Consider the following 14,158-nt stretch of genomic DNA (forward strand, 5'->3'; position numbering starts at 1 on the left):
GTTACTTATCACCATTTGTTAGCCCTTCTATTTTCTTAGTTTTTTCTTCTTGTAGCAGAAATTACTTAGAATCCGTTTCTGCCTCATGAACCAATAAGTTCATTACTCTCATGTAATAAGCGTCTTTGGCTTTCACAAGTTTTACAAAAAATCTTTTGGTACCAGTCAGATGTCACCAGCGAATGAGAGAATAGATTGCTGTCTAATCACTATTGCTCCACCATTCACTGCTCAGGCAGTAATTGTTGTGTTTAAAAATTCATCAAAATTTTGCATTAGCTTTATGTGCACTTCCCATGCAAAAGCTCTTTTCTATGCAATGCCAGTCAGTGCCTTCTTCAGATCTGCAACTGAAATAAGAAATGCACAATAATACTTGTGGGGTGTTTTTGGTCTCTGCTGGCCAATTCATTTTATCTGCAAATTTAAAGCAATGCAGTGATGAATATTAATATCACTATTGCTATGTAAAGGCAGCATGATATTGATACTTGGTTAAAAGTTCAAAATAAAAAGGAGGGATATTCTTTCTCTTTGGCTAATACCATTTTCCCACTCCTCAATCTCCTTCCAGCATGCTGCTTTTCAGCAATGTAAATATGGGGTGAGAAGATATGGAGCTAATGAAAGGAGATTCAGTTAGATCTTTGCCTTAAGAAGCAGAAAAAAAGATAACACATCAAGTTGTTATGGTTCCAGACACTGCACAGTCATCATTAATCCACATAAACTGTTTTGGAAATGTTGTAGAATAGTTTTAAGCAGATAATGAGAAGAGCTTCATATTTCAGTGTCTCCAAAGAGGGTAAATTATCAAAAAGAATTTGATTAATGAAGAGACAGGCATCATCCTAGACTCTAACTGTCATAGGTACTGTACATTGCTATGTAACCTTTCTCTTGAGAAATGTGCAAATGTATCTAAAATCTAACATGCACAAATTCTGCTGTCCCTTACTTACACCGACCATCATAGATATCTATCTGTTCTCTAAGAGGTAATGGCTAGACTACCCTCTATTGAATCCATGTTTTGAAATGAAAGCAGCTGTAGCTTATGAACTGTGCATTTCCATCATATAGATTCATATTTTCATAAAGTTTAATTAACTTGGCTATACTTGACCATACTAGCTGCAAAGTTTATTTTTGCCAAGGCACAGTCACAAAACAAGTGATTTATCTGCAGTATACAAAATCAACAAGAAAAGACTTAAAGACAACAGAGAACTTCTATGGGCATCAATATCAATATAATGGCATTGATATCCTACCTTACAGTAGGAGATCAAATCCAACCTTGCAAGATGCCTATAATTTCTGATAACTGTTTTTTCCAGTGCACACATAGTAGAAAACAAAATTTTCAGATGTGATGAGTTCATTAATTTCAAAGCAATCTCTAGGTATGAACATTATAAACACTTAGCATGGAGAGACAGAAAAGTCTACTATATATCTATACTTTGGAGAAAAAAAAAAAAAAAACAGCAACAATTTAACAAAATTCTTTAGTCTGTAATTAAACACAATTTTTATTGCAAGACAAATTTGCATTCAAAAATGAGATTTTTATGATTATTATTCTATACTAATTACATCCCTTAGAAACTGATTTTCAGCGTATCTTATTTTCACTGATACAAGGTTACAGCATAATTCTAATCATATTCTCTTACACTGTCAGTTCTCAGGGACCTGCCAGTTCAGCTTCCCATACGCTGTCACTATATATTAAAAAAAGAAAGCATCATGCCTTATTAAATGACATTACATATAGAACCTTCATTCCAAACTGAAATACAAAATAATTTTAAAATAATACAAGCTAATAGAATCCCGTTGCTTTTCAAAATCCTTTATGCTTTATGGAACCTAAAGTTAATTATTTTAACAGCAACTCAGGGAGAGAGGAGCTACACTTCCTAATTCTCAGTCACAAGAGTAAGGCTGTTGGTGACTCCACAAAGGATGACATCTCTGTTTATGCATGTCTTAATTACTCAGATTCCTGCCAGATATGGTGGTGGGTTTTTATTTTGTAGTTGGGCCATCACTGAACAAATATTTCAAGTAGTAGACAGCATATCAGGACAGGCATTTAAAAAAAGAAAGCAGAAAACCATAAAAAAAAAAAACTAAAAAAACTTCCAGAGTTCTTACAAACCATGTTATCATAATTCCTTAATTGACAGCAATTACCTTGCTTGAAAATTCTGACACATTAATATGACATGTTAAGGAAAATAACCAAGTTTTGATAACTGATTTTGTTGTCAGCTTCGTAGGACAATTGATTGTACTTATAGTTAATTGCTCCCGTCATGTATCCATCCTTGATAAATTTACACTTCCTCACATGCACAGTATTTATGAAAGGGATTATGTGATTTGATTTGACTGCCTACAGTTCCAATGGCTGGATTTTATAACCCATTCACTACAACAAGAAGTTGTGCTTTTAAATGCATATACTAAGTGCAAAATACTTTTGAGCATGCATTAAAACTCCAGGTGAAATAAAACTTACTTGTAAATCCAAAGAATACTACACCTGAGGCCTCAAAAGCATGCAGACAGTATTTTCATACCAATCAAGGGAGTAAAATATCAGCTAGGAAGACAAGATTAGGTGCAGAACCATTCTCATATATTTAGGTTCTTAAACTAAGTCAGTATTAATTTTGGTTTCTCTAGGGTACTTTCATGCTCAGTGAAATGATGTCTTAAGGTAATGATTTTTAGCAAAATTAATTTCTTTTCCATTTTATTCTTGTAGATATTGCCCTACACATTAAAAAGAAAACAAACAAATCTCAATAGTCTTCTCTGAGAAGTACTGGGACATTACAAGTTGAGAGCAAGAAATGCAGCATTTATTTCTCTACTAGATAGCATTCTGACACTTGTCTTTGCAAGGTTAACTCCAGAAATGTACCTTTTATTGTCACTGTTTGTTTGTTAAGCAATGGAAAATTTAAAATTGATTTCAAGAGACAATTATAAAGGGTGATAGACTAACAGTATAATTGCAGCATCTGGAAAAAAAAAGAATTAATGTTTTACAGGAAAGGAAGAAGCTGTTTTGTCTCCTCTTCAAGCTATTTTTCCCCCTCCATAGACAAGGGTTGTTTTTGTTTTTCCATTATTACATCCCAGAGATAAATCCATCCAGAGTTTGTGAAACTGCTATTACATTTGCATTATTGCTGCAAGAGTTTTGGCCAACACTTTTGTGGGAACAGGCACTTTTGGTGGGACAGTTCAGTAAACAAGTTGAAACCATGATGAAAGTTTTTCTAAACAGAAATTTGGAGTAGTATTTGTGCTTACTTTCCTGTTACGTAGAACATGACTTTCATACTGTTTTTATGTCTGAAGAGACTTGGATAGACTTCTAATAGAATTCTGGAAGTCACCTACATTTAATACCAGGTGACAGGGTTACTTTATTTCTACACGGAGCATTTTTTGGTTTTCTCCTACTAACAAATCCTCATTTGCATTATAACACTTTCAAGTCACAGCCCTGAAGGTGTCATATGTAATTTACTTAATGAGTATATGATAATCTATGTCTCTCTCATTGCTTGATGGTGCATAAATGTTTGGCTAGATTCATCAGTTTCAGTTTACTTTCAAAGATACCCTAAGCTTGCAAACATTGAGGAAAATGATAGCACTTTGAAAAGAAAAACACGTCCAAAATATGGAGATACATTTCTAATTTCTGATTTGTGGCAATTCTCTAGTTTAATTTAATGAGCAACTTCACAGCAAAAAATAGTCTCTCCTTCTTTCTAAACCGATTTGTACATTTCAGTATGTTTGAAGGGGATTTTGTTTGTAGTATTCCACACGATAATAGAATTCAAAGTGACATGAGACTGTTTTTTCTTAACTTTTTCTGTATACAGTAATTTTCAATCGCGAAAAACTCTGCATTTGGTAAGCAGTTTAAATCTGTGACCTAATGCAATCTGCAGTATGAAGATGTGTGTGTGTTACATTCATTTTGATTGATCATAGGTATGTTATCCAAATATGGACAAAAAAGGTGGAAATGTCCAGCTGGAGTGCTTGAATCAAGAAACATGAACCTGAAGTTGCATTAAAAATCCTGTCCACAGAAATGTTTAAATACTTCTTATGAGCAACCCAAAATTTCTATCCAAACAATTGGGATGAATTGCTGGTTTTAGTATGCAGCTCCAGAAACCAAAATAAGCACAGAACAATAAAATCAAAAATACAGAAGTGAAAAATGCAAGTGAGAACTTTCAGAGTACATTTTTAAGACATTATTGTAGAAATAGGAATTTTGTTCTTAAAAATCTTAGTCTTCACATTAAGTTTTCATGTTTCTGCTTAGGACTTCCCTCATTTTTTCCTAATTCCCTGCCTCTTCTTTGACCTGATTTTTTTCATTCATTTGCTGAACTCTCTACTTTTCATGCACTGTTATAAATAAATTGTGTCAGCATATGCTTCACGTTGTCTCTGAGCAATTCTCTGAGGAAGCAAATCAACTGAAGACCCAGAAAAAAATGTTCTGTAAAAATTATTATTTCAGATTCTAAAGATCTGGTGGTGGTGGTTTTCTTTCGCTGCCCCAAAATCAATTCATATTTCCAGTTAAAAGAACAACTACTATTTGTGGCAAACCCTTTTGTCTCCTTTATGCCAAATATCTGACACTATTTCCTTCACTCTACAATTTTAGCTCAAGAGCAAAAGCAAGATTTTCATGATCTTCCATAAAGGGTTTATTCCAGTCAAAATCATTAGATATTTTCTGAAATATCCTTCCTAAAGGTTATTGAAAGATGAGGCATCATCATATAGAGAAGCACAAAAGTCATCTCAGCGGCAATGATTTTCACAAAGATGGTAAGCCACACTTTATATAATTTAGTTGTCTTTCACCACATGGTCTCTTTGCTTCTCTCCCAATGAATTAATCTTAGTCACTCAAACAGAGCTAGTGGAATAGTCACAAAAACTAATAGATTACTAATACGAATACTGTGGCTTGGTCTGGGAAGAAGTCAGGATCAAGTGCGCACAGCTGAAGGGTTTACTGGTGTGCCATCTGCAGAAAGCTCCCAGGGTCCTAGCAGTTGGAAGAAATATCGGAGCTCTTACAGCCCTGACAATAAGCATGCTCTGCAAACAGTCCTTTGTGGCGCACACAAAATACTTCATTGGCTATAAGCAGAAAAACAAAATGCATTTTGGGAGTTCCTGATTAAAAAAGCTGTCCTGCTAATACCGGAAAAAGCTGTTCTAATCCCAGTTTCATAAATCACATTTCATAATTAAAAATCAACATAAATGTAGTGGGAAAAAAAATAATTTTTTATCCAGACTTGTTGACTTGCCTCCAAATGTATTTTAAATGACAAGGAACTGCATGAGGTATAATTGTATTTGCAAAGTTCTTTAATATCGCTGCTCAAGGGAAAGTAAAACTAGTATTACTACATCAGCAATGTGACCTTGAGTCTAAAAAGCCGATAGTTTTACAAATATATCCCAAAAAAGACAAGTAACTCAGGAAGCAAAAAGGTAGGTGTGTTCCCAAACACGGTGGCAGGTCTCAGTAACCAGGCATGTTAGATACAACAAGGGATGTGACACACCGCTGACTCTTATCGGTCAAGACATTTTATTTTTTCAAACTGATGGCAGATGGATCATAATGAACAGATTCCTCAAGTGGGAAAAACAGAAGCCAAAGGTCAACAAATGAAGTACAGAGTAAAAGATTTGGATGTCTCTCAAAGGTTTAGCTTGCAAATGCCCCAAACTTTCAACTCTATTTATAGAGTTGTTTTCACCTTGAATTGAAAGTGTTCCTTACATATGTAAAAAAGTCCCTTTAAGGAAAGTCAAAGTATAGCTTTGGCTACATATGTAGTAAATATTGTATATATATAGTATATAGGTTGCTCTGGAAGTAATGCCTCCTATTTATTTCCATGGAAGCTATAACAGATACAAAAAGCACAATAAAACTATGCGACAGAGCAAATTCTCAGCTACAAAGTATTTTTCATCACACTCACCACCATTACCTACGCATTTTCACCAGCAATGAAAAAAAGCATGCACACTGCACTCGTGAAGTCTACAACACTAGAGGTGACCCATGGCCACAGGTGAAATGCACCACTCACTGGCTCACTGTGCTCACATCCACTGTTTCATCTCCACAAATACTCAGCAAGTGTCAACAGACATCAGCAAATGCAATTTTATCCACAAAGAGGAACTGAATGACACACTTTTGATTCATACGCACTTCCATGTCAGAAGCCATTTTGTCAAACAGCCCCTCTGCTGCCATCTGTCACAAGGCAACAAAATGTAATGGAATATTGGTGGGAAGGGCCAACTCCATACTGCCAACATCTGCTTCTGATATCATGAATAAACATAATAAAGTAGGGAGCACTACTTTCAGTGTATTCCTCATATGTCTCAAAGATAGAACACTGCAGATTTTAACAGTATGTTTCCTCAAGGCTGGGAGGCGTGCATTACATGTGGGTTATTATTATTATTATTATTACTACAATGTTAATTTTATTTTAAAAACCAGTTCAGGGGTACAACAGAAGTATGTCAGAGGAATTTAAGAATGCAGAATTCAATCATCAGGATTAAGAAGTAGGCTAAAATCTGAGCTACATATAAGATTTCTTGAAAAAATCTGCTTGTCAAATTCAATCTATAATGACATAAACAGTCATTAATTGTGCTAACTAGTAAATTCACAATGACAACCAACAGCTACTGAGTCTCTACATCTTGCAATATCCAAAATGATAGTTTTTATTTGAAATATCTTCAATGATAGAAAAGGACAAGGCTTCTCACATGACAGGACATGTTCCTACAAGAGTTTTTTTGAAACTGACATGAACATCAAATTTATTTTTGTTCACTGAAGTGAGCTCTTCTCTGTTTCTGGTTAATACTATCACATTTCTAGCATGAGAAGTAAAATGTTATAGTTTTTAAAGATCATAATGAAACAATTTTCAACTAATGAAATTGTCTTCAACTGCTGCTTATTACTTTTTATTAAAACAGCATCAAAGTTCAATACTAGGTTCAATATATATTGAGATCACAGAATCATAGCATCACCAATGTTGGAAAAGACCTACAAGATCATCTAGTCCAACTGTCCTACAGTCCACCTATCACCAATAGTTCTCACTAAACCATGTCCCTCAACACAACATCAAAATGTTCCTTGAACACCTCCAGAGTTTGTGACTCCATCACCTCCCTGGACAGCCCATTCCAGCACCTGACCACTCTGTCAGAGAAGTAGTATTTCCTAATGTCAAATCTGAATCTCCCCTGGTGCAACTTGAGGCCATTCCCTCTAGTCCTATTACTAGTTACACAAGAATAACATAGCAGACATTATTCAAATCTCCCTTTTAGAGACTCATGGAAGTAACAGGCTTTTACAGAACTGTCAGTAATCTAAGCATGATCACACAAATTCTCCATGATTGTATGTTACTATATACAGTATAAGCAGAACTATCACACCTAATTAAACATCCCAGATAGAGTGATCTTTGTTTATACCTCATGTGTTAGCCTTTGAGTCTTGAAGCTGGTTATTTGTATAAAGGGAAAAACAACTGTTTAATTTTGTGACCAAAACTGAAACTATCTGTAGATATCCTGCTGCTTCTTGTTACCTGTTTTCAAAGAGTAATACATTTTCTGGAAATTACTTCTGCAAGATTCTTCCTATTAGAACTTCATTTCCTGAGACCTTTCCTACTAAAAAGTACCACAGGTATTTTGTAAACAGATATTTCTCAAACAGCTATGTGCTCATATTTATGTAATCTTACTAGATACACCAGATGGCTATAAAAGATGTAATAACTATATTTGACAGATAACAGCACTGCTTGTTTTATAAATGCATATTCCTGTCAGTGCCTTGCTTTTTTAAGATAAATGCTTTTGTGTCAGAAATAATTATATTTTGTGAAAAACAAATACTCCTTTAACACGCAACACTTAGGCCATCACCCCCTTTTAACCACATAGATTAAAGCTGTTAGTAATATAGACCCTTTTGAACAGTCAAAAGAGAAATGCATTTTTTTTTTATTTATATCATGCACATAGCATGCACATTATTCATTACTTTTGTAGTTGTGCCTTGAAGAAACACCACATAATAAATGATACGTGCAACATAATGCAGGCTATCAACTAACAATGCCATTACGCAATTCAGACAAGAAAGACAGGAAATTTCTTATCAATCTAGCTACATCCCACCTATGTGGCTGCAGAATTTATCAGTTTTTGGTTTTTAATAGCCTTTTAGTTCTTCATATCTTTTTTAAAGTATAGCTTTAAAAGTAACCTGCAGGGGATACATGGCACAGAAGAAATGGGAAAAATATTATCCAGCAGTACTTTTGCTTGTAACTTTGAAAACGGACTGTGTGCTATACTGTATGCATGACCCAGATGTATTGCTCACACACGAATAGTGCAATATTTCATTTGCACTACCTGAAGGTTTAAAAGTATAGTCTGACACAGGGTGGGATTTCAGCCTGTGAATATATTTGATTATTCATTATTACTCAAGTATCGTTATGCATATCCAAATAAGAAGATGACCTCCAGTGTTCACCCATTAAGTATAAAGAGAAATCAAAAGGAACATTTTTTTAATTTTTAATTTAACATTCCCCATGAGTTATGATATATGCGGTTTCAGCAAAATTCAAATGCAGCTCTGCAGAAAATACAAGTTCTTTGCCAACCACTAAGCAAGTACAGATTTTGAGGAAGACACTTCTGAAACTCATGTTAGTATGCTCATTCCCTATGATCTCCAAGCTCTCCTCCCATGGCATTACTGGCTTTCACCTGTCATTCACTGACTTGCCTTCTCTCTTTCCTTTAAAAAAAAACAAGAAACAAAAAAACAAAACAAAAAAACACTCAAGTGCAATATCAAGTCTAAATCTTTAAATTCAAAGTAACACTGAAAGAAGATTCAAACAATGAGCTATGAGTAAGCTGGCTTCCAACATCACATTGCCATAAGATGTTCATAGGCTAGAAACAAATATAGAGAGAAGCAGATAGCCCAGAAGAGACGTGCAAAGCAGACAGCCCAGAAGAGATGTGCAATCTCAAAGTATTTGGGGAAATGCTGCTTTTTCAGACAGTCTCCCCATGTCATGACTCTCACTGAATTCCCTACTCCCTGCTACCCAGCAGGCATTTTCATTTAGTACAGCTGCTTCTGCATCATCCTCACATTCCTTTCAGTTTTCATCTGATTATTACTTGAACACAAACCTTTTTTGTGTTACCTGCCACAAACAGTTATTTCACTCAAGCACAAAGCAATCTTTAGAACTCCCCAACTGATGCTTAATTTGTACCAACCAAATACCACAACTGAAGGCAAAGAATCTCAACAGTATAACTGCATCTGTGTCCCAAAGCAACAAGTTGGGGGAGTTAAATAGAGATAGCTGACTTACCTGGATGCCAAATACAGAGTGATTGCCTAAGAGTTTTCTTCTGCTTGTCGGAAAATAAATAAATAAATAAATAAAAGATCAAGGTAAAACATAGTTTATCTTTTACTTTATTTCTGTTTTTAAACTCTGTAGCTCTGAAAGTCTCTTCCTTTCTCTGCCTCATATAGAGGCGTTAGATGGAATTAGGAACATGAATGAGAAAGAAAAGAAACGGATGGGAACCACAAAAGAAACAAACAAAAAACAAGATGCAAATAAAAGCAATTAAAACTCTGAGCTAGAAAAAGGTAACATCTCTTTCAATGTTACAGCATGTCTAAATGTGGTTTAATCATACTTGGACAATCAGCAGAAGTTTTGCTTCTGCTTGCGTCTCAGCAGGAAACACAGGTGTATTATAGAGTTACAGGATGGTTAAAATTGGCAGGGACCTCTGGGTCCATCTGGTCCAATCCCTTGTGAGGTAGCGCCACTCAAAGCATAGCGCCCAGTGCCATGTCCAGGCAGCTTCTGAAACTGTCCAAGGAGGAGACTCCACAGCCTCACTGGGTAACCTGTGCCAAGGATCCATAACTCACATAGCATGGAAGTGCTTCCCGGTGTTTAGAGTGAACTCTTATGTTTCCATTTGTACACATTGCCTTCTGTCCTAGTACTGACCACTACTGAAAACAGCATGGTTCCATCTCCATTGCAACCTCCCTTCAGATATTTATATACACTGATAAGATCCCTTCTGAGCCTCCTACAAGTTATTTTGCAGAAGTGAGGTTTCAGCCAAACAGTAACATCTTACTCCTTGTAAAGTTACTATGCTCCCCAAGGCCCTCTTCCTTCCAGCATTCTGCACAGCAGCACATTTCAGAGTGCTGTGCTTCACAGAGTGTAGTCATCACTCTGGAGCTCTGACCCAACATCTTGTTTAAACACATACTTCACTTCAAATATCAGTGATACCACATAGTGCATGAATGCGTTGTGTAGGGAGGCCTTGAGAGCAGCCTGAAGGGCACAGCAGCCACCTGCTGCCAATGCTCAATGAAGGAGAATCCATGAGGCTGACCTAGCTTATGCACAGTTGTATTTATAAGAAACAGCAACGGGTATTCCCAGAGCTCCCCTCAGAGTTTGCAAACCCAGCAAATCGCTCTGCTTTCCCAGTATTTGCTTAAAATAATAAGATTATTTTACCTGCAAGTTTCTTATCCAGTCTGTTTTCTTCTAAATTACAATCCTCTTCCCGAACACAGAAATTTTATAACTACTTGTTAAAACCATAGGAAAGATGCCAACAAAAAAGCATTCTAACATGAATTAAGAATCACCGTCAATCCACTCAACAGTAATTTTGCTGTGAAGCAAAAAAAAAAAAATGCATTTAAAGTCTCCCTTAAAATCTTGTGACTCCTTCACTGACAAGTTATATTGACAAAGATTAAGCACTCAGATTTGAAAGAGATGGCCACTGGTTAAGCAAGGATTTTGTGAGCAGGCGTTACCATCACTGTTATGCACCAGAGAACATCTTAGATAAAATATTTTGATTTTTCTCATTAAATGCTTTTTACACTACTGGTCTGTTACAGCTACAGTTCATATTTCAATGAAATATATTCATTTAAAGACTTCCAATGATGGAGATTCACCATATCTGTAGATACCACCCAGTATTGTTTACTAAAAAAGATAAAAAATAAAAAATTGTCTCACTTCTAGTTAGAATTCGAACTTCTAACTAAATATTCCTCCAATATGTAGTCTGATTTACAGACTTGTTAACTTGCTTTTTATTGAAATGATGATGGTTCACTGTGGAGAACAGTCTAAATCAAGATATCTAGGATTCTTAGACTCACTGTATTTTGTGATCAAAATGTAAATGATTGGAAGTAGTCACGGAATCTTAGATCATTCTGTTAGATCAGTTACTCAGCTGGAGACCAATATGGTAGTAGCTAGGCATCTCAGACTATATAAAATATGCCACAAGAATCATAAGGATTCTAATTTTCCAGTGTATTACATTCAAAACACATTGTCATGTCTTGACCATTTTAGGAAGAACTGCAACTCTAGGCAATGGTTATCCATCATGCATGAATGATTCAGAGATACAGCTGTGGGTTAAAGAGTTTTTCCCTATCTGTCCAGAACATGAATTGGACAAGTGGGCAGCAATTTATCATAACTCCCCCATCTTGAAAAAGGAAATAAAAATTGCTGTTCTGGGTATGATCATGGGAACTCACTAACTGGCAAGATAATCATTCTTCATTCCTGAGAAAAGTCTGAAGTAGGTAAAATCAGGTGCTGTGGCTTCCTGACCTGGAATGTCCTGCCTTCATACATAGAGGCACTATCACTTATCAGACATCAGGCCCAAAAGCTTAACACCGTGTTCACACTTCTGTCTTTCACTCCAACGCCCCTCCTCCCACTTAAGTCCTCAATCTAAGCATTGTTTTTCGCAAATGAATGTCACAAACATTATAAAGTTCTTTCTAGAAGCATCAACAAAAATATGTCTCATTCTTCCCACACACAGAAGCTATGAAAATGTAATTAATATGATGCTGATTCTAAGACAGAAAGCCTTTCTGAAAGTCAAGGTACCCTGCGTGAGATTTAGCACTACTAGTTTGAAGTCAACATCACACTAAATTAACATGGTTTCCAATTAATACAAAGTAGTAGACCTACTCCTGTCTGCCCATAATATACAAATACTTGATTTTAAGTGCTACAATGGATTCATAAATCAGAAGCTTGTTGACATTACTTTCTGCCATTTCAAATGCTTTTCAGATTATTTTAACTTAGGTTCAAAGAAGCAATAGTAGTAATATTTTCATTCTCAGCACTGTTTCAGTACTTCGTTTCAAAAGACTGATGAAATTTACACTGACTAGTCTCATATAGATCCATCAATTATAATTGCCTAGCAGAGATGAGATGAAACACAGTAATACAACTATGAACAAAACACTACATGGCAGGAAGTGGCAGGTTTCATTAATCTATTTGTTACTCAAATTTTTATAGACTGGTTCCTTTTACTTAAGGTCACTGCAAATTACTGCCACAATCTTTGATGAGTATAGCATTGATTATGCAATTTTTAAATGCTTCCTTGGAGAGAAGTGGTTTCACTTGTTTGTTTATTTCTCTTCTTGATACGTTAGATAACATCAAATGGAGAATAAGAGAATTTTGTCTTCTGTCACCTACTGGAAAACATGAAATGTCAAGAAAAAAAAACAAACACCATTGGCTATACCATATTTAAGGTTGTTTTTTTTTAATGCAGAATAAAAAAATACATTTTTATAAATTATGCCATGCTTTAATTTATTTGCTTTTCTAATATTGATTCTGAAGCCATTAGTATATAAAAATACTATTATTAATCAAGAAATATTTTTTTTCCCTCCTGTCTTCAGACCAAACACGTGGATAATGAGTAATTTATTAAAAACTTTCAATAAAATATTAATTAAAACATTAAAAGTTCTGAAAAAGATATTGGACAGTTACCAAAATTATTCTTCCTCACAGCTGCATAACTCTCAACTCAAGGATAAAAGGTTATTTATTTTTAATGTAATTATTGGATTTTAAAAATAAAATTCTTAACATATCTCTACTGAGGTAGACACATTATTTTTGGAATTCTTGGCAAGGAGAGATCAAATCTGACAGCGAAGAATGTGAAAGAATACATCTTTTAATCATTTTTAAAAATGCATAATATTTTCCTTTTATTATCAATGACATTTTAAATCTTAACCAGTTACATTTGTTTTGATACTTAAAACAGATTCATTCTTAAATCTTTTTTTACATTTACAAGTTAATAATTTTAAACCCAAATCCTCATTGTTTAAGAATGGGTATCACCCAGCAAAGGTGACAGAGACAGAAATGTATAATATTTGCAAATGGTAATTAAAACTTGCTGGTTTATTACTATAGGCTGTAGAAAAATTTTCTGGGCTTCACAACTTATGGCTTTCTGAGAGAAACTTTGAATTTTGCTGAAGTAATGATATCAGATGTTTGTATTACAAACATGGGCATAAGCACCTTTGATTAAAAAGATTCATTCATTCTTGATTCAAAACTACGTTACAAAATTGTATCTTCTTCAATCAACCATATCCTTTACAAAAGACTAGTGTTAGTGCGATGATAACAGGGTGAGTAATAAATCCCAAAGGTAGTTCGGCAAAAGAACAAAGATTTTTAACTGATTAGTTTCAACAAACTGAAGAACCACAGCACCTGTTTCAAGCCTCTACTTCCTCGTTCCTTAATCCACAACTTTTCTTCTGAAGTCTTTGATAAACCTTGATTAGAACTAGATTGAAAAAAAAAGTTCATCCAGAAGACATCTGCTGTACTACATGCATATACCTACTGCACAATTCACAAATATGAACACAACATTAAATGTAAAGAATTATGTGTATTTCTATAGCAGAACTCCTGAATGCTACAAAGAATAGTTTTCTAACAATCTGCAGTGGCTAAAAGCCATAAACCAAAGAAAAAAGATACTAGATGACAAAGTACACCATGGTGCAGTTGTTTTGCTGCATCCACTG

Source organism: Meleagris gallopavo, chromosome 5 (assembly GCF_905368555.1).
Source record: "Meleagris gallopavo chromosome 5, MGAL_WU_HG_1.1, whole genome shotgun sequence".
Lineage (NCBI taxonomy): Eukaryota > Metazoa > Chordata > Aves > Galliformes > Phasianidae > Meleagris > Meleagris gallopavo.